Raw genomic sequence first — 18945 nt, forward strand, 5'->3', positions numbered from 1 at the left:
AAAAAAGCGAACCAACTTTGTTAGAAGTACCTCTCGTGCACGAGGTATTCTTGATTTGATTCACACAGATGATGGGGTTATGCCCAGACCCGCAGCATCAATGGTTCACTTTATTACTTGACCTTCATCGACGACTACAGCAGATATTGTTGGGTCTACTTTCTGAAAGAGAAATCTGAAGTGTTTACCAGATTTCAAGAATTCAAAGCCATGGTAGAAAACCAAACAGGCAGAAAGATCAAGGTCATGAGATCAGACAGAGGAGGTGAATACATGTCTTCAGCATTCATGAACTTTTGCAAAAATCACGGCATTCGAAGACAATTCACATGTGCAGATACTCCTCAGCAAAATGCAAGAGCTGAAAGGAAGAATGGGACTTTAGCAGACAGTGCTAGAGCAATGCTTAGTGAAAAGCATCTTCCGAATCAGTATTGGGCAGAAGCAATAGCTACAGCTAACTACTTGCTTAATCGGCTTCCTATCGAACCGATACAAGGTATGACTCCTTATGAAGCATTCACTGGACACAAGCCACGCATTGGGCATCTCCGCATATTTGGTTGCATAGCATATGCCCACATACATGATGATCATCGCAGGAAATTGGATGCGAAGTCACGCAAATGCATCATGGTTGGCTACAGTGAAGAAAGCAAAGCATACAAATTGTATGATCCCATCAACCGCAAAGTCATTATCTCCAGAGATGTAATCTTCGATGAGGAATCAGAATGGAAAACCTCACCTACACAGGAGATAGAAGCATCGACTTCACAGTCACCTACAGACCAAGTTGATGAAGAAGAGCAAGAATTTCCAGCAACACCCCAAGCAGTGCCACAGCAGCTCAGACGGTCTACTAGGGAAAGCAGACCACCAGCCAGATTGACATATGCTCAGAAAGGCAAAGCAATTCAGGTGGAAACCACCAACTATGCTCTTATGACTACCATCATGGCTATAGAAGAGCCAGTGTACTTCGAAGACGCAGTAGATAAGCCAGAATGGCAAACTGCTATGAATGAAGAAATGGATGCTTTGTATAAAAATAACACTTGGGAATTATGTGACCTTCCACCAGGAAAGAAGGCCATAGCCAACAAATGGGTATACAAAGTGAAGTACAATCCAGATGGCAGTATTCAGAGATATAAAGCTAGATTAGTTGCAAAAGGATTTGCACAACAATATGGCCAAGATTATGATGAGACATGCTCCAGTAGCAAAGATGGATTCCATACGGTTCTTGATATCACTAGCGACACTCAGTAAATGGAATGTGTATTAGCTCGATGTCAAGAATGCATTTCTCAATGGTTATCTAGACGAGGAAGTCTACATGCAACAACCAGCCGGTTATGTTGAACCAGGACAGGAGAACAAGGTTTGCCATCTCAAGAAAAGTCTCTATGGCTTAAAGCAAGCACCCAAAAGTTGGTACAGCAGAATTGACAAGTATTTTGCTGATCTGGGATACATGAAGTCCAATGCTGATCATACTCTCTACTACAAAGTTCAAGGGGAAGATATTACTATTTCACTTGGACTTATGCACTATTGTCTTGGAATTGAGTTCTGGAGAGATTCAGATAGCACATTCATGAGTCAGCTCAAATATGTTGACAGTCTCCTGAAGAAGTTTCATATGGCAGATTGCAAGATTGCAGCCACTCCCATGGAACAGAGTTTGAAACTTACTAAAGATTCAGAAAAGCCTACAGTCAATGACAGATACTACAGGCAACTCATTGGATCTCTTATATATCTGACAATCACACGGCCAGATATTTGTTATGCAGTAAGCTCACTAGCACAGTTTATGGCAAATCCAAAACAGTCTCACTGGAATGCAGCCAAAAGAGTCTTGAGATACATCAGAGGTACAAGACAATTTGGGATAGAATACAGAGGAAGTCATCCACGGTTGCATGGATACTGTGACAGTGACTATGCTGGAGATCATGAGACCAGGAGATCGACACAGGGACATGCATTTTTCCTTGGTCAAGGTGCTATATCATGGTTGTCAAACAAACAGCCAACTGTTTCTTTGTCTTCGACTGAAGCAGAATATAGAGCACTCACTACAGGTGCATGTGAGGCTATATGGCTCAGAAGACTATTGTCAGAAACAGATTACTTTGATGAGTCAATGCCAACAATAATATACTGTGATAATCAATCGGCTCAAGCATTAGCCAAAAATCCAGTATATCACTCCAGGACAAAGCACATTGATGTCAGAGAGCACTTCATCAGAGAAAGAGTGTTACTTGGTGACATCACACTGCAGCATTGTGATAGCAAAGAAAATGTTGCAGACATCTTTACCAAACCACTCGGTAAAGAGCTATTCGAGAAACACCGACTAGCTCTTGGTTTGATACAGAGGAAGGACATTCCCATTAAAGGGGTGTGATGGAATGTAATGCTCAGTCCTTCTTCGATTCCCCAGAATCATCATCTTGAGGGAAGGCCTACTTCATGATGTTGATCTTGAGGGAAGGTGTTGAGAGTTCATGCTCAACATCATGTGATCATGTGTGCATAGCACCATCACGTGATCATATGTGCATAGCACTAACCTTATAGAGTGCTATAAAGGAAAGGGTTAGATCCCCTAACCCTAACCCTAAAAGGGTTTGTATATATTCTATTTTTTCAACTAATTCTAGTGTACAGTTAGTCATTTGTGGTGTGCTCTCTAGCTGTGCCCTCTCTCCTCATCTCCACTCTTCTCCTCTCCCCTCTTCATATTTTGTCAGAGTGAGGTCCACTTATTGCATAGAAGCGCATCCAATTCCATGCAGCCATGGAGTTTGTGAAGAGAGAAGAGTACAGAAGAGAGAAGCCCACACTAGAGGCTCTCAGGCCCAAGAAAATGGCTAGCTACAGAGCACGTAGCCACTAATTTACGAAGGCAAACGTGGAGGCAGGGATTTAAAAAATATATTTTTTAAAATAAAAATACATACTTTTCGACTAAAGATCACGTCCTAACGCCCTAAACACAAAAAAACATGGTTCTTTACACTAATTGTCGACCGAAAGACCACCGCACAGTATACACTCTTACCGCACGGTACCATTACTCAAACACCATGCGGTATCTAGCCATACCAAGTGGTATCAATTGCCTTGCACGGTCCGTGAAAATTTAGAGAGAAAATGGCTTTCCTAAACTCAGAATTCAAATTACAAGTTGCCATGTTCATGAGGTAGTAATAGGGCACTCATTTTTAATCACCCTACTTGCTTCTTCATAGCCATACTTTCCCAAATAAATTTGTTCTCAAAATTACAGATGGTGGTTTTCCTATGAGGAGGGTTTATGACAGTAATTGCTTGCTCGTAAATCTCTACCAAGAGGTGGGGACGCTCATCCACCATGCTCTCACATTGCCATAATTCCTAATCTTTAGGTAGGCCCTTCCATTTTGATGACATGTTGTGTTGAGATATCGAGCTCCACTCGTGATATGCTAGGGTGACCATTGTGCATTTATGTCACCGACTTGTTAGCTACAGATGCGGTTGGTACACCACCCACGAATAATAGCTGGATGACAGCTATCTTTATCTACACTAGTTCGTGGCTCAGTTAGTATGCCACCTTAGTTAGTTGAGTTTGGTTTGAGACCCACATATAGGGTTCTTCTATTTCTTTGTACTAGAGTTCTTTTTGGCTTTCACAACTAAGAAGAGGAAAACTATTTTTCAGCCTCCACCTTTGTGTGTATTCCCCCATTGTGTATGTGAGAAAGCTACAAGTGAGACTCCTTCCCTCTCTCCCACTATCTTCACATGGTATCAGAGCCTTGTTCATGGTAAGGAGCTCAAGAAAGCAAACCAAGTTCGCAGTGTCCTGGTAAGAGGACTAGTGTTGCTTTCCTTTTTCGAGTTTGGGAGCAAATCTCTGTAGGTAGCATAGCCGAAAGTGCAAGAGTGCACTGTCTCAGATTGAGACGCCCTTCGTGGTGTGGCAAGAGGGCATTATATGCTGCGGGATGGGGCGAAGCCGTCGGTGACTTTATTTTTTTGATTCGAGGTCATTTCGGGGCCCGTTTTGGAGGCGGAAGTTCTCCGCAGGCACTCAGAAAAAGGCCCTGTTTTTGTTGTGCGACCACTGTTCTGCAGGTCGGTGAAAAGTTGTCGTAGAAATTGCATCGTATGCCTGTGCGCAGAGATATTGGGAGTTGTAGAATCATCCTTATTGCATGTTGATGTAAAATCGTCACTAGGAAGTGACTGTGTGGTCAAAAAACCACTTTCGTCAGATTTGCAGATTTGCCCTTGGGAGGCAAAGGCTATGTTTTTTGCAGTGACAGAATATTTTGCAGTGTTCTGTAATGGCGTCTGATTCTCTTTCACAGATTGTCACTGAAAAGCTTGACAAGAACAACTACCAAGCATGGAAGTTTAGAATGATGAATTTCCTTATGGGAAAAGGCTAGTGGGAGTTCATTATAGGAAATGAAGAACCAGTTCTTCCTAATGTTCCCAATCAACACGAAATGCGGGCATTTAAAGGATGGCATGAGAGAGCCAAAAAAGTTATGTACTAGCTATCTATCAGTATTTCAGATTCAATGATTATGCATATTCAGGATGTAAGTATGCCAAAGGTGGCATGGGATACTTTGGCTAAAATGTACAGCACAAATACACAGGCCAGGAAAATGCAGCTCAAGCAGGAGCTGTACAATGTGCAGAGAGAAAATATGAGCATCAATGACTACCACATGAAGATGAAGAAAATTGCGGATGCACTTGCTTCCATTGGGTCACTAGTGGATGATGACGATTTAGTTTCTATGACCTTGAATGGTCTAGGAAAGGATTATGCACAGTTCCGGACATTTATTGCCGTCCGTGAAAAATTTCCTGATTTTGAGGAGTTAATTGCTCTTCTAATTTCTAAAGAGCAGAGAAATGGTGGTGCATCTTCTTCAGGAGGAACCTCAAAAGAAACTGTCTTCTACTCAAATGCTGGAAGGGGTAGAGGCAGAGGTAGAGGAGGCCGATCTGGAGGCCGTGGTAGAAATCAGAATATACAGCAAACTCAAGAAAACCAGTCCTATGCAGGAGGACATGGTAACTCTAGAGGTAGGGGGAGCCAAAGAGGTCGTGGTGGATGGCAGAGAGGCCAAAATGCAAACAGCAATGTTGAATGCTACTACTGTGGTAAAATGGGGCATATGGCTAAAGACTGCTACAAAAAGCAGAATGACATTATGAATGGAAAATTGCAGCAAGGCAATTATGCATCCTCTAGTAGACAGGGTGATGATAGAAATGAACATTTGTTTATGGTAGTATTTCTAATAGACGATCTACCAGTGGATATGTGTTCTCTTTTGGGAGTGCTGCAGTCACTGGGAGCAGCAAGAAACAGCCTACAGTTGCCTTGTCGAGCACAGAGGCTGAGTATAGGGGTGCAGCAATGGCTGCATGTGAGGTAGCTTGGTTGCATAAGCTACTCTATGATATGCGTCAGTCTACAGATGGGCCAGTTGTCATTTATTGTGACAACATGAGCAGCATACACTTGGCAAAGAACCCAATCTGTCATGCTAGAACAAAGCACATTGAGGTGCATTATCACTATGTGCGGGAGAAGGTTTTACTAGGTCTTATTGATCTAGTTTATGTCAGCATAGAGGATCAGGTAGCTGACATATTCACGAAAGCATTGGGCACAGAGAAGCTGCGCAAGTTCAGAGACCTGCTTGGTGTGCAGGAATTGGGATTGAGCTCGAGGGGGAGTGTTGAGATATCGAGCTCCACTCGCGATATGCCAGGGTGACCGTTGTGTATTTATGTCACCGACTTGTTAGCTGGAGATGCGGTTGGTACACCGCCCACGAATAATAGCTGGATGACAGCTATCCTTATCTACTCTAGTTTGTGGCTCAGTTAGTAAGCCACCTTAGTTAGTTGAGTTTGGTTTGAGACCCACATATAGGGTTCTTCTATTTCTTTGTACAAGTGTTCTTTTGGCTTTTACAACTAAGAAGAGGAAAACTGTTTTCAACCTCCACCTTTGTGTGTATTCCCCCACTGTGCATATGAGAAAGCCGCAAGTGAGACTCCTTCCCTCTCTCCCACTATCTTCACACTCCTTCTATGAAAGCCAAAGGAGTTTCCTACTTCGGTCACGCGTGATGTGCATACCAAGAATATGACCTGCAGGTCCCAAATCTTTCATGTTAAAGGCCTCATGCAACTTGGCCTTCAATGCATCAAGCTCATAACTGTTCTTACTAGCCAATAACATATCATCCACATAAAGTGCCAGGAGTATTAGGCTATATCCTGAGCCCTTTTAGTGTAGAGGCAGTGATCAATCTCACTTCTTCTAAAACCCTAGGACCGAATGAAAGCATCAAATTTATGATACTATCCTCTAAGCACTTGCATACGGCCATAGAGGCTTTTTTTCAGCTTGCAAACCAAATGCTCTTTGCCCTTTTCTTCAAAGCCTTCTGGCTGTATCATGTAAATCTCCTCATGCAAATCTCCATAAGAAAGCTGTCTTGACATCCATCTGCATAAGCTCCATATCTTCTATTGCCACAAGTCCAAGTACACATCTAAGTGTGGTCATCTTCACAACCGGAGAGAATATATCATCAAAGTCCACAGCCTTCTCTTGCTTGAACCCTTTAGTAATCACACAGGCCTTGTACTTAGGCACATCATCACCTGTGACCTTCATCTTGTAGACCCATTTACATGGCAATGCTTTCTTTCCATTTGGCAAAGAACCAAGTTCCAAGTCTTGTTCTTTATGAGTGAACTCATCTCTGATTCCATAGCATACTCCCACTTGAACTGATCCTCGCACATTAGCCTCTCTATAGCAAGAAGGCTCCCCGCAATCAATAAGCATCACATAGTCTACCCCTGGAACAAATCTCTCACGCAGTCTAGACACTCTAGATGGTCTTCTCAAGGGCATTTCAGCTTGCTGTCCCACCTACATATCAGCCACATTTGGCTCATCATTGCTAGACGTAGGATCTAGCTTCTTCCGAAGCTCTTTTGGCACATGTGCATATGCCTCACACCCAAATATATGCAAATGAGAGTCAGAGGGCTTCTTGCCACTCCATGCCTCTTCAGGAATACCACCATCCAAACTCCTGCTAGGTAATCTATTGATCACATGCACTACAATCTTCATTGCCTCATCCCAAAAACCACCAGGAAGACTTGCATTGGAAATCCTACATTGCAACCTTTCCCAAATGGTGCGGTTCATTTGTTTTGCAACTGGATTCTGCTCTAGAGTATGAGGGGATGTGAGCTCCCTCTTAATCCCATGTGTATCACAGAAATGCTGAAAGTCATGAGAGATATACTCTCCACCATTATCAGTCCATAGGCATTTAAGCGTTCTACCTGACTGATTTTCAGCCAAAGCCAACCATTTTTGAAATACCTGGAACACATCGCTCTTCTGAGCTAAAGCATAAGCCCACACTTTCCTAGTTGCATCATCAATGAATGTCACATAGTATTTAGCCCCGCCTAATGACCATGTAGGCATGAGACCACATACATTTGAATGCACCAAATCAAGCCTTTCAAGCTCTTTCTTTCCCCTTCTTTTATGGGCTGATTTAGTCTGCTTCCCATAGAGACAGTGCTCACAAAATTCAAAATTACAAAAACTCAAATGTGGTACATAACCCAAATGGCATAGAAGTTTCATTCCATTCTGGCTGATGTACCCCAGTTTGCAATGCCACAAAGAAGTACTTGGCTGCTCGGTTATTGTAACAACATGATCAGACACCCCTGATACATGTAAGGGATACAAAGTCCCACACTTGGCACCCCTGGCCAAAACCATAGAGTCCTTCTAAATTTTCCAACTCTGAAAGCCAAAAGTGGTCTGAAAACCAACATCATCTACTTGACCCATTGAAATAAGACTCTTATTCAACTTAGGCACATGTCTCACATTTTTCAAAACAAATGCAGACCCATTTGCAAAAGAAAACTTTATGTCACCTGCTCCCACTATGTCACATGCATAGTTATTTCCAAGATGCACACAACCTATCTTTCCATTATCATAAGTGGAGAACCATTCCTATGGGGAGTAACATGGAATGAACATGGAATGAAGCACTAGAATCAAAATACAATCCTAGGAATATGCATCATTTGAAGTGGTGAGCAAGTCTGCAGGTAGACTAGACATGAAGAGAATGTCATTGTCACTATCATCAGTGACTGCATTAATCTCCTTGATCTTCATTTTTCCTTTGTCCTCCCTTGGACTCTCTTCCTTCTTATTTGCACCCCAATTTGCATTCTTTTTCTTATCATTTTTCTCTCTTTTCAGCTTGTAGCAATCCTTTTTCATATGGCCCTTCTTACCCCACAGTGGTAACAGTCAATGTTCTGTGCCCTGGATTTGCTACAAGACTTCCCTCTTTCTTGGGACTTCCCCCTGAACTGTGATCTGCCCCTTTGCACATTTAAGGCTGCATCCTGCTTGTTGCCATCCATAGACTTCTTCTAATCTCCTCAGCTAATAAGCTATCCACAACATCATCAAACTTTAGTAATCCACCAAGTGCAGAGTCACTGACACTTGTATGGAAGGTATCCCATGAGGATGGCAATGAACATAAGAGAAATATTGCCTTAGTCTCGGCATCAAAATTAATGTTATGATTTTGAAGCTAGCTAAAAATAATATTGAATTCATTCAAGTGAGAAGCAATGGAGACCCCTTCTTCATCTACGGCTCAAACAACCTCTTCATGAGGTAAACTTTATTAGAGGCAGTTTCCTTCTCATAAGTGGCACACAATTTCTTCCACAAATCTTCCATAGTTTGCTCATTTACTACTGTGAAATAAACTGACTCTGCAAGATGAATTCTAATAGTAGACTTTGCTAATGCATCCAACTCATTCTAATCATCCTCAAACATATCTGCAGGCTTAGCTTCTCAATCCCTGCCAAGGGTTTAATTTGCTTCTTTTGAATAAGCACATCCCTTATCTGTTCTTTTTGCAAAGAAAAGTTTGTCCCATCAAACTTTTTAATGCTAAAAAACTCCTTTTCAAACATGGAAGAGGATGCCATGATGCAAATGAAACAAATCCCAAATGCTAGTACCTACTACGAAAGAGAAATCACACCAAATACCAAGTGCACCCAATATGGCTGCTTTAATGAAGGATAATGTCACCAAAACTCAAGGCTCAAAGCATCAAAATGCATCTAACTCATGTGCATATACTATGCATCCATATGAGCAAATCTGGCCCAAAAGCAAATGTCAACCCACAATGACAAATCAATGGCAAATATAATGCCAATAAGAGCCAAATGCCTCAAGCATAAAACCATCCATGGGCATAAGCATCAATAATGTCTCATCCAAAAGATCATAGCACAACCTATGCATCCACTACAATATGTCAAAGCTATCCCTCAGCATAACATACTTGAGTATGCATCTAGTTGCATCCAAATGTGGTTTCCTTGGAGCCTGCATAAACTGACTTACCAACCCAATAGCATAGCTCAAATCTGGCTTGGTAATAGTCATGTAAATCAAACTTCCTACTATGCGTCTGTACATAGTAGGGTCTTCCAGAAGCTCACCTGCATCTACGCTCAGCTTCACATTCTGCTCCAAAGGAACTGAAACAGGCTTACAGCCTGTCATCCCATATTTGGACAGCATGTCCAATCCATACTGCCTCTGCAAGAGCTGTATCCCACTTGGTGATCTAATCACCTCAATGCCCAAGAAATAACGCAGCTCTCCCAAATCCTTCATCTCAAACTTCTGCCTCAATAGCATTTTCACATGAAGGATATCTTCATCACTATCACCTGTGATGATCAAATCATCAACATAAATGACAAGCAGCATAATCCCTTTCTCTGTTTTTCTCACATAGAGTGAGAAATCTGCCTTGGAAATTTGAAAGCCAATAGTGACAAGATACTGTCCTATCTTGTCAGACCATGCTCTAGGTGCTTGCTTCAAGCCATACAAGGCTTTCTTCAACCTGCAAACAAACTTAGGATGAATAGCATGAACATAACCTGCTGGCTGCTCCATAAAGACCTCTTCTTGCAAATCACCATGCAAGAAGGCATTCTTTACATCCATCTGATGTAAAGACCATCCCTTTGATGCAGCCATAGCAATGGCTGCTCTTACGGTTGCCATCCTTGCAACCGGGCTGAAATTTTCTTCATAATCAATGCCATATGTCTGTGCATACCCCTTGACAACTAATCTTGCCTTGTATCTATTCACAGAACCATCTGCATTGTGCTTGATCTTATAAACCCACTTACAGCCAATTGCATTCTTGTCTTTAGGCAAAGGCACCAATTCCCATGTAGCATTAGCATCCAAGGCATCCATTTCTTCATCCATGGCTTTCTTCCATTTTTCATTTCCCATGGCTTGCTCAAAAGAAGTGGGTTCTGGTTGTTGTATCACTTTGACCATATAGGCATAGTGAATGGCTGTAAATCCATCATATTTCAGCCTATCCACAGGATACCTAACCCTGGTAGACCTGCGCAAAATAGGCTCACTTCTAGGTGCTCTCAAAACATCCCTGGTCTTCCTTCTCCAGGTGTAACAACAGAAGGAATACCCAACTCATCATCAATGCTCTGTTCTGAGCCACTGGATTCACCATCCACATAAGAGTGACCTACATTCACATCAAACATGGGCTGATCTACCTTCTCTTTTCCTTTTTGTGATACCTGCATACCACTCTCTGCATTGCTTTGAGGAGATTCTCCTGATCTCAATCTGCCTGTCCATGGCGAAGTATGTGAACCACTACTAGAGGACCACTACTAGAGGACACTCCAGGTCCACTAATATTTTGTGATTGCTGCTGTGAATTCTGTGCAACATTACCATTTTGTGCATCTACATCAATCATTACATTTACTGGTTTATACCAGCTGCTCATCTCATCAAAAACAACATCTCTGCTCACTGTGAACTTTCATGTGGAAGGGTTATAGCATCTATACTCTTTCTGCTGCTCTTTCTGCTGCAGAGAATAACCAATAAAGACGCACTTCTTAGCTTTTGGATGCAACTTGGACCTCAACTCATCTGGCACATGGACATAGGCAATGCAACCAAAAATTTTCAAATGAGAAATATCTGGTTTCCTACCAGTATACATCTCCTCTCGTGTCATGCCATGTATTGCTGCAGTGGGAGTCTTGTTCATTATATAAACTACTGTAGCAACTGCTTCAGCCCAATAATAATCTGGTAGATCTTTTTCATTTAGCATAGCCCGAGATACCTCTCCAATATGCCTGTTTTTCCTTTCTGCAATTGCATTTTTCTGTGGGGTATGACTGCATAAATATTGCTGCTTTATACCATGCTCCTGCAAGAACCTTGCAAACTCATTTCAGAGGTACTCTCCCCCTCGATCTGACCTTAGGCATTTTATTTGTAGGCCTGTTTCTTTTTCAACCATAGCTTTAAAAGCTTTGAAGTGCCCAAACACTTCACTTTTCTTTTTCATAAAATACACCCAAAGTTTTCTGCTGAAGTCATCAATAAATGTGACAAAATAGTGACAGCCTCCATAGATGCAGCTTTAGTAGTCCATACATCAGAGTGGATTAATTCCAATGGCTTTTTACTCTCTTGAACATGCTTAGGAAATGGCTTCCTTGCCTGTTTCCCAAATTGACAGGCTTCATAAACCTTGTGCATTTCTGCAACCTTGAATTTAGGCAATCCTGCAACAATATTTTGGGCTTGCATTGATTTAAGTCATTGTATATTAACATGACCAATGCGTTTGTGCCAGATATCAATATCTGCAACTACACCGGTCCCATGTGCAAACATTGCTGCACTCAATTCAGGCATGTCTGCATCCAACGTAAACATCCTGCCCTTCTTCTTTCCTTTTGCTATCAAGCGACTGTTATTTTTCATATCCTCAACAAAGCATCCATGAGGATTAAATCTAACCTGCAAGCCCTGCTCAACCATTTGACCAACAGAAACCAGGTTCTTGGTGATGTTCGGGACATGAAATACATCGGACAGGTATTTCTTTTTCCCATCCTGCATAGACAAATGAATTTTACCAATCTGCACAATAGGATGTGCAGTATCATCACCAGTCTCCACAAATCCTGGCTTTTCCATTTTCCTTGCATCTTGCATCCATTCTGCATGACCTGTCATGTGGTTTGATGCACCTGAGTCAACATACCACACATCATTTCGTTCTTCTGCACTTGTCACAGAATTGATCATATGCTGCACCATAAATAGATGCTCATTTCTGTCATCACCCTACCTACTAGAAGATGCATAATTGCCTTGCTGCAATTTTCCATTCATAATGTCATTCTGCTTTTTATAGCAGTCCTTAGCCATATACCCATTTTGCCACAATAGTAGCATTCAACATTGCTGTTTGCATTTTGGCTTCTCTGCCATCCACCACGACCTCTTTGGCTCCCCCTGCCTCTAGAGTTACCACGTCCTCCTGCATAGGACTAGTTTTCTTGCATTTGCTGCATATTTTGATTTCTACCATGGCCTGCAGATCGGCCTCCTCTACCTCTGCCTCTACCTCTGCCAGCATTTGAGTAGAAGACAGTTTCTTCTGAAGTTCCTGCTGAAGAAGATGCACCACCATTTCTCTGCTCTTCAGAAATAAGAAGAGCAATCAACTCCTCAAAATCAGAAAATTTTTCACGGACGGCAATGGATGTCCGAAACTATGCATAATCCTTTCCTAGACCATTCAAGGTCACAGAAACTAAATCGTCATCATCCACTGGCGACCCAATGGAAGCAAGTGCATCCGCAATTTTCTTCACCTTCATGTGGTAGTCATTGATGCTCATATTTTCTCTCTGCACATTGTGCAGCTCCTGCTTGAGCTGCATTTTCCTGGCTTGCGTATTTATGCTGTACATTTTTGCCAAAGTATTCCATGCCTCCTTTGGCGTACTTGCATCCTGAATATGCACAATCATGGAGTCCGAAATACTGATAGACAGCCAATACATAACTTTCCTGGCTCTCTCATGCCATCCTTTAAATGCCTGCATTTCCTATTGATTGGGAACATTAGGAAGAACAGGTTCTTCTTCATTTCGTGTAATGAACTCCCAATAGCCTTTTCCCATAAGGAAATTCGTCATTCTAAACTTCCATGCTTGGAAGTTGTTCTTGTCAAGCTTTTCAGTGACAATCTATGAAAGAGAATCAGATGCCATTACAGAGATGCCATTACAGAACACTACAAAATATTCTGTCACTGCAAAAAACACAGCTTTTGCCTCACACGAGCAGATCTGCAAAACTGACGAAAGTGGTATTTCACCACACAGTTACTTCCTAGTGACGATTTTGCATCAACAGGAAACAAGCATGATTTTGCAACTCCCAATATCTTTGCACACAGGCATACGATGCAATTTCTGCGGCAACTTTGCACCGACCTGCAAAACAGTGGTCGCACAGCAAAAACAGGGCCTCTTCCTGAGTGCCTGCGGAGAACTTCCGCCTCCAAAACGGGCCCCGAAATGACCTCGAATCAGAAAAATGAAGTCACCGATGGCTTCGCCCTTTCCCGCAGCATATAATGCCCTCTCGCCACACCGCGAAGGGCGTCTCAATCTGAGACAGTGCACTCTTGCACTTTCGGCTGTGCTACTTGCAGAGATTTGCTCCCAAACTCACAAAAGGAAAGCAACACTGGTCCTCTTACCAGGACACTGCGAACTTGGTTTGCTTTCTTGAGCTCCTTACCACGAACAAGGCTCTGATACCATGTGAAGATAGTGGGAGAGAGGGAAGGAGTCTCACTTGCGGCTTTCTCACATGCACAATGGGGGAATACACACAAAGGTGGAGGCTGAAAACAGTTTTCCTCTTCTTAGTTGTAAAAGCCAAAAGAACACTTGTACAAAGAAATAGAAGAACCCTATATGTGGGTCTCAAACCAAACTCAACTAACTAAGGTGGCTTACTAACTGAGCCACAAACTAGAGTAGATAAGGATAGCTATCATCCAGCTATTATTCATGGGCGGTGTACCAACCGCATCTCCAGCTAACAAGTCGGTGACATAAATACACAACGGTCACCCTGGCATATCGCGAGTGGAGCTCGATATCTCAATAAGGAGGATGTTACAAAAGTGTTGCAGCATTTCAATATGGACGGGGGGACGGCAGTAAGTACTCCATTGACTCCATATGTGAAACCGAGTCAGGTAGATAGTCCCAAATCAGATGAGGAGAGGGCCATAATGGCCAAGGTCCCATATGCATCAGTGGTTGGGAGTCTTATGTATGCTATGATAGCTACTAGACTGGACATTGCATTTGCAATGGGAGTTGTTAGCCAGTATATGGCTAATCCAGGAAAGAGGCATTGGGAGGTAGTTAAGTGCATCATGAGGCACATGAAGGGTACCAAGGAGGTGTGTATCTGCTTAGGAAGAGGAGAGATGCATGTATGTGGGTACACAGATTCTGACTATGCAATTCTGACTATGCAGGGCATGTGGATAGCAGGAGATCCACTTCTAGTTATGTGTTCATCTTTGCAGGTGGTGCAGTGTCATGGATGTCTCATGCACTGAAGTGCATTGATTTGTCTACCACAGAGGCCGAGTATGTTGCAGCCACAAAGGGTTGCAAGGAGGCTATATGGCTTGATCGGCTAGTGAGAGATTTGGGGATTCATACAAGTGTACCAACATTGCATAGTCCATGAGTGCTATTCAGCTAGCACAGAATCCGATCTTTCATGCAAAGACCAAACACATTGAGGTCAGGTACCATTTTATTAGGGAGGTACTTGAGGATAAGTGCATGGAGCTTGTCAAGGTTCATATAGATGTTAAGCCTACAGATATGTTGACAAAGAGTCTACCTAGTCAGCAGTTTGAGTATTGTCATGTATTGATGGGCATTAGATAGTATGCTCATGGGATGTTCTCCCTTAAAGGCACATTGGACTTTAAGTGGGAGGTTGTGGGGGTTAAAGGCCACTGTACCTTAACCCCCATTATGTACAATACTCAAATGCATATATATATGGATGAAATAGAAGATTAGGGTGTTCTACACCCACCAAAAACTTGTGTCTCTCAAGCTCCCTCTCTCCCTCTTAGCTTCCATCGTGTCCTCACACTACTACCTCTGTAGGAGATACTGAAAAAACTAGACCAAATAAGCTTCCTATTGTGAAAGTCCACAATGGGATGATGAATGAAACCACAAAATGGCTCTACTAATGCAAAGTAGTAGGATATATCCACGGTTCTCAGTCACTTGCTCTGTACCTCGAAGGATGGGTGAGGAATTTCTGGTCTATAAAAGGTATGAATGTTACTAGCATTCGCTTTCTATGAAATAGATACATTATTTCTCTTTTTTAAAAGCTCAAAATGGCATCAGAAGTAGCATAGAAGGGGTTGTGGATCATTAGGATTCAGCTGTTGTTTTTCCAAATGTGTGTGTAGTCTCAACTGTGATTCACATGTCATGGGGATCTTGAAGGAATGCCAATGGAGCCTCCACTCCAAGCTACAATGCAAAGCCCAATCTGTCCACATGTGTCACCCAAGCGGTTCCCGAATTGTTTCAATGTATTTCCATGAGAGAAAGAGGGAAGGGGGAGAAGGGAGAGGAGAGGGAGAAGGGGAGAGAGGGGAGAGGGAAGGGAGAAGGAGGATGGAAGGAGAGAGTAAAGGGCGATGGAGTGGCAAACACATAGGCACTACAAGGGAAACAAGAGAACACCAAAAGACACTCTTGGAAGAGAAGAGGGAGCTTGTATTCCAAAACTTGTACATACAACAATGAAGACCAAAGTCAACCATTTGGTCTTTTATACAAGTCATCTTTTGAAGAGAGGGCCAACCCTTTTCCTTTTTGCACTCAACCTCTCTTTACATTTGCAAGGCTCTTGGGCCCATAGGGTGCCAAGACATCTTCTCTATCCTTTCCTTTTCTCTTTCTCTTGCAGCTCCTGTTGTTACGCTTCTCGATGTGTTGAAAATAGCACTTGTTTAACCTCATTGTTGTCTCTGTGCCAACATGGACTTATGTAGTATAGAATGTGTGTGTAGAGTAGCAGCAAAGCTCTGCTTGTACTTGCATAAGGCTAGAAATAATCCCTCTTAGAAATCCAACTTGCATGTTCTACATGCAAGTTCTACATGCGAGTTCTACATGCAACTCCTACATGCAAGTTCTATGCAAGTCCTACTTGCGACTCCTACATGTAAGTCTTACTTGCATGCAACTCCTACATGCAAGTCCTACTTGCAACTCCTACATGCAAGTCCTACTTGCAACTCCTACTTGCAACTCCTACATGCAAGTCCTACATGCAAGTCCTACTTGCAACTCCTACATACAAGTCTTATTTGCAACTCCTACATGCAAGTCCTACATGCAAGTCCTACTTGCAACTCCTACATGCAACTCTTACATGCAAGTCGTACATATGATTCCTACATGCATGTTCTACATGCGAGTTCTACATGCAACTCCTACATGCAACATGTGAGTTCTACATGCAACTCCTACATGCAACATGCAACTCCTACATGCAACTTCTATATGCAAGTTCTACAAGTAGAGAGAGAATGTCTTACAATTCCTACATGCAGAGAGAGAAGCTCTCCAACTTGTATACATACCCCATAATGGAATGAAGCCCACACTCTTTGGGGCATTGTGTTGAGTTCTACTTTGGTTTTCCAAGCAATTGTCTCAAGTGTCCATGCTTCCTTGCACTCCACGTCCAAGAGCATGTCCTAACCTTGCAACTTCTCCTCCCCTCTCCACCAACCTTGCAACCCATCCTCTCCCTCCCCCCCCCCCTCCTCCTCCTACTCCTCCTCCTCCTCCTCCTCCTCCTCCTCCTTCTCCTCCTCCCTCCTCTCTCTTCTTTCCCCCATGCCCTTACACCTTCTTCCTCTTCCACTCCTATGCTTCCCCTAAACCGTTAGTTTCTCAACCCTTAACCTCCATGATCTACAAGGGAGATGAGTTCTCCACCATGTACTTCTAGTTAGTTAGACTAATTGGACAATTAGGATAGTCAACTAATTGTGTCTAGTTTATCTAACTATCATTAGTTTTAACCCACAGTGAGGGATATAGGCTAGTTAGACTAGCTGGAATTCAATTGGTTCAAACCCCTCAGTTGGACTTAAAGTCCATTCACACCTTGAGACCAAGGCCCCCCCTCCCAAAAGGCCAATTTTATCCCTACTTCAACACTTTCTATCATGCCCGTTTGGGACCCAAAATGGACCCTATTTGAACCAAAATTTCACACACAAAAACTCCACGCTACAAGGCATTTTTCTAGCCCATTTCACACCATTTCGGCACCCCTAGCACTCACTCATTGTGCAACCCCGTGTGGGCCTTGTTTTCCACTAATTCGCTTATATCAAGTTGTGACCTCTGATTGACGATCCGTCTACACCGGCACATTTTCCTTAACACGTGGGACAATCTTAGGCACATTATTAAAACACGACAGTCCCTACAAAACTAACACCACTCTAACCCTCCAAACAAAACTACATCAATACCTGCACTTGCGACATAGTCACCTTTTGCAACTCTCACCCAATCCATGTAGCTATGCTCCGACCAATGCCTCCGACTCCAACGCTCACCAAATCCACATACAACTCTATTGTAACCACCACCCCCGAAAATCCTCTACCCCGAATCCCCCCTTGAAATTCAAGCAATCCTTTTAACTCCTCCATGCCACAACATGGTTGGACACCATCGCAACAATGATGGGGATATCGACCTTGATGTAGAGGTTGACAATTCCTTTAATCAAAGAAATAATAACAATCAAGGTAGGCGCCCCTTGGGAAAATTGAAACTTCCCAAATATAATGGTAGGGGAGATCTAGCCCGTGACAAAACATGTGTGCCTCAGGATCTACGAAGCACTCTAAGGTGGATGGAACCTATGTGGAAACATGATGAAGAGAGTGCTCATGACATGTACCTCAAGTCACTTAGGTTCCAAGATAGATTAGCTTGGACTCATAAAGAGAATCTTGAGATAGTGTAAAGTGCTTGATTGATATTACTTCAAATGAACCTCCCTTTTATAGGTGAGTGTACTTACATCCATTTGCTTGCTCACATGTGGGATATCTCCTCCATGCCATGTGGCAACTTTCCCTTTACTCATACCTTTGCTCTACAAGTGCTCATGGCACCACAACTCTCAACACCTCCCCTTGGTGCCATGATCCTTTGGGTACTACAAGGTGGCTAGATGTGAGGCTATAAAATCAAATCCTCCCCTGGGTGCCTACATGGCTACTCTCAGGTGGTCACGCTTGATTTACAAAATATAGGCAAGGCTGGCAAGGGTTTTCGTTTCTCAATACATTCCATTGATGTCACCTTTTGGCTCATGGCTTAATGACGATGTCGTTGTCTTCTTTGCTTGGTGTGGCTTCATGCATGATGCTTTATTCTTCCATGTACCTTAATGCTTTTTGTGTGGATGCCATATTTTCTGCTATGGTCATCTCATGCACTTGTGCTTTTGACATCTTTTCTGCATTCATGGGTTGCTTTTTCATTTGTTGCAAAGGTCTTACCATGAGCTTTATTTTGCTTCAATGGCAGTGTCTAATTGCTAACAATAATTCTGATTTGATAAGCACGTAGAGCTCAAAAAGACAATCACTTTTCCTTTTTGGAGAGTGTGCAAATTCTTTTTGGATTGAGAGTTATGCCTTGTCGAAGATTTTGTGAAGAAGAGGGGGCCTTGATGATGTGGCATAGGGATTCACATGTTGAATTCCATATTGTGCTTAACAAGAGGCTGTGTGCTTAGAAGGCACTGCTGATTGTGCATGCTGATATGGC

The sequence above is a fragment of the Dipteris shenzhenensis genome, chromosome 18 (assembly GCF_047967505.1).
Source record: "Dipteris shenzhenensis isolate YYH24624 ecotype China chromosome 18, Dip_SZ_1.0, whole genome shotgun sequence".
Lineage (NCBI taxonomy): Eukaryota > Viridiplantae > Streptophyta > Polypodiopsida > Gleicheniales > Dipteridaceae > Dipteris > Dipteris shenzhenensis.